Raw genomic sequence first — 3623 nt, 5'->3', positions numbered from 1 at the left:
TACACTTATGTGGCAAGCATTTGGACATTTTGGAATCAGACATAGGATAGTTTTATTCATACTGGGATCCATAGTGCAGGACGTGAATGTGTCTTTGCTGAAGGTGATGACCTTTTTCTTAACTATGTCCTAGTATTTTTGGTAGAAAATGGGGTGGATTCTATCTGGACCAGGAGCTTTTAGAGGGCTAAAGACTTAATAGCTTGAAGAACGTCAGAATACCTAAAGGGGGTATTAAGGATATAAAAGGGTGCAGGAAGGAGCATTGAGGGTGGTTTGTAGAATGGGGAGGGTGGTGGGGCAGAGTAGAGTGGTGACCTGTAGTATACAGGTTTGAATAGAAATTGATAATGTGGTTTGATATGTCAGTTTGGTCGTTAATCCAGTTTCCTTCTTCTTCAATTAAGAGTTGATGCATGAAAAAACCTAGTGTTAGAGTCTCCTTGGAGGAGCCAGCTGATTCTAGATTTAGTTGTCCAGAGATCTTCCTCATACTTAAGCATGTTGTCATACTCAAGGGTCAGGTTGTTCTCCAGGTTTTGCAGGAAAGGACTATAGGGGTAAGCAGAATAGTTTTGGATACCTTTAATTCTTGCAAGCAACATTTTCATGTTGTGGAAGATGTTCCCAAAGGAAGATCTATTCCACTGATCAGAGTTCTTTTAGAGGTTTTTAATTTCTGCAAGAATGTGGTTGGGAGGATCAAAGGAGAAGTGGACCATTTCAGAGAAACTGGGGTGCCTACACCACATTGGTTCCATCTTGAAGGGTCTGTTGAGAGTGTTGTGATTATGACAGGGGAGGTTTACTAGAAGGGGCAGTGTTCAGAATAAATCCTGGGGAGGTGGGTGATGGTAGTGTCAGGGTATTTGGTGATCCACTGGTTATTAGCCAAGCACCTATCTAGCCTTTCTAGGATAAGACTATTTCCTCTTTTATATCTTTTATTACTTCAAGTGTACTTGCTACCCTTAAAACCCAGATCTATAAGTCCGCTCTATTAAAATGTCCCCAATTGGAGGTTGAGATATTGAACATTATAATTTGTACAGCAAATTGTGCCCCGATAGGAATAAAGAGTGTTTTGCAAGAAATTTTGACTTTTGAGAGAAGAGTCTCCACTTAATTTTGAAAAGGAATTAAGAAACCTTTAGGAAGTTACTTCAAACAATTCAAAATAGAAAAATCATTTTAAGTTAGAGATTCTAGATAAGCGGTTCCTATTGACGTTTTAGGAAGGTGTCAGGCACCTAAAATGTCCGCTAATTGTGGTTATCCGGAATGTTTGAAAATCGTGTTTTGATTAACTTCGAAAAGATTAATTTTGTCAAAAGAGTGATTGATGTTTTTGAAAAGAAAGCGATTTTGGAAATATTTTAGTGTTTATGCAAAACTAGTTTTTTTAGCGACTTAACTAAGGATTTAACTAGGTTCGCCAAGAACATAAGGAAAAAAACCATAAAGAGTAGAGGGAAAGGGAGGAAGTAAGGGATTTAGGCCATCGGCCCAAATCAATGAGACCTGTCCTAGTCTAATTGGGCCTTTAACCCATTTCACATGTCCTAATCTAGTTTTTGAGTCTTTGGCTCGAGTCTTGCTCCACCTGTATTAAAAACAACTTTGGCTTCATGGCCCGAATGAATGAATAATGAAATATGGACAAATAAATAAACAAGGATGATAATAAATATATGAATAAGACGACAATAAGTGAAGATAAGGAAAACAAGGCTCTCCGGTCTTTTGTGACTTCAAATATGGGACTTTGGCACATTTCTTCTTCTTTTGACTCTTTGTATGCTATGAAATCGACGTATGGATTTTCTTTGAAACCAACTCGATGGGATGGGCCGGATTGGCCCTTGTAAAACACGAAACAGAACAGAGTCCGTGCAGGACTCACACGATTTCATGCAAAGAACGAAAAATCACTCATTAGTATACGATTGGTAAAAGAGAAAAAATGGAGAAGAGTGAAGTAATGAACAATCATATCACTGCACGAATATAATATAATAAATGAGACCCCAATAATTAATCAAGTCGTTTACAATATAATTAATAAAGCATTTATGAACATACACAAAGAAACGAATCTTACGCCAATCATCAAGCGAAATCTCAAACTGGTGCAAGAATATGGCCAAAAATAGAATAGACTATTCTAAAAGAAAAATTTCCTAGCCAGATTAAAATTTCCTTTTAAACTTAACAGATTTTAGAAACACATAGGGAATCGAAGGCACAGTTCTCAAGGATTGTTATGTAACAATCAGCAGCAGACCATATCATCACTATATATCATATGAATATAAAGAAGGTACTGAACCATTAACCCGATTGTGGAACCAAAAAAAAAACCTATTCCTTTTAATCACAACATATCTTGAACACAAACAACGGGAAATTCAAATTTTGGTTTTTGATAATAAAAGGCAGACGTAATCCACAAACTAAAATGGGGGGTGGCAGAGAATACCATCTTGATTCTTCTCCTCTTTTCGATGAATTCTAAAATATGAGATTTTTAACAATCAAAACGGTTATCGGAGAATAATGCGATTTGTGGTGTGACTTGAGACATATCTCATTACCACTTTTGGCAAGAAAAAAACAGACAGTAGAGCTCTCAAGGGAGCCCTTCGGATGGTGTTACCAGTTAAACCGAAAACAACAATCTAAGACTGTCACCCAATAATGATGAACAAATCAACACGTTACTATGATCCTCCTCCACATTCGAGCGACATGGCTATCGAGGGATCCTTGGACTTCCTAGCGCATTTTGGACCTCACTCATCGTCCTTTCAGCGTATGAGAAGCCAAAGACTCTTGAGGGGTAACTTTGCTAGCAACAAGCCATCTCGACAACTACGATACTATCCCATAATGACGACAGTTGAAATACCTTTACATATCAACTGCAAATAGAACAACACATGGATAAAAACTAACCAAACACGATCAAAGCCACAAGCTTTAATTCGAAATCCAACTGTTGCACAACAAGCAGTACACAAAAATGAAGGCATTATGTAACTAATTAAATAAGGATGCCAAGGTTCAAAAACAAACGGATTATGAAGCGAAGAGAGGCAAAGCGAAGCTAACTCACGGATTCAACGATTTCGATGATAGTAATCCTAGTACAACAAGAAACACTAGGTCTAAAGGGGAAACTAGAAACAGAAGATGAAATCTTAATGATGCATATATACGATTTAGGTCATAAAATCCTAGACAAATAGAAAGCATCAACTAAAAGGGAGCATACTCGATGTAATCGCATTGAAAATATCTACATGAGCACTGTTTTATCAAAATGACATAACGATAATCACAAGACAACCCCTAGGACCATCACGGCCATCTATAGCAGATGAAAACCAGCCTTATTCATAATTACCAAACAAATTATTAACTAATTCTACGGAGAAGAAGAGGGATGGGGCAGAAAGTGACGAAGTTAAAGGAGTACGAGTATATTCACCTCTTTCAGGGTAGCAAAAGGGACGACAAACTTTTAGAATCAACCACCACCCGAACGATGTTGACTTCTTCGTCTTTCGTTCAAACAAAAACTCCAATTACCAGCTAAATTCCCAAAGAAGAAACAAAAAAGT

General features: G+C 37.5%; 1 long non-coding RNA gene across 1 annotated transcript; it reads right to left on the bottom strand.

The window, feature by feature from the left end:
* Nucleotides 1-1447: 1447 nt before the first annotated feature.
* Nucleotides 1448-3616, bottom strand: LOC124890469. The gene is made up of 2 exons (XR_007049185.1): nt 3491-3616; nt 1448-2921 (listed from the first exon to the last, which is right to left on the bottom strand). It is a non-coding gene; the product is annotated as an uncharacterized LOC124890469 (long non-coding RNA).
* Between the last annotated feature and the right edge of the window lie 7 nt (nt 3617-3623).

The sequence above is a fragment of the Capsicum annuum genome, unplaced genomic scaffold (assembly GCF_002878395.1).
Source record: "Capsicum annuum cultivar UCD-10X-F1 unplaced genomic scaffold, UCD10Xv1.1 ctg18405, whole genome shotgun sequence".
NCBI lineage: Eukaryota > Viridiplantae > Streptophyta > Magnoliopsida > Solanales > Solanaceae > Capsicum > Capsicum annuum.
The sequence above is the reverse complement of the archived record's forward strand: the minus strand, read 5'-3'. Positions and strand labels throughout refer to the sequence as shown.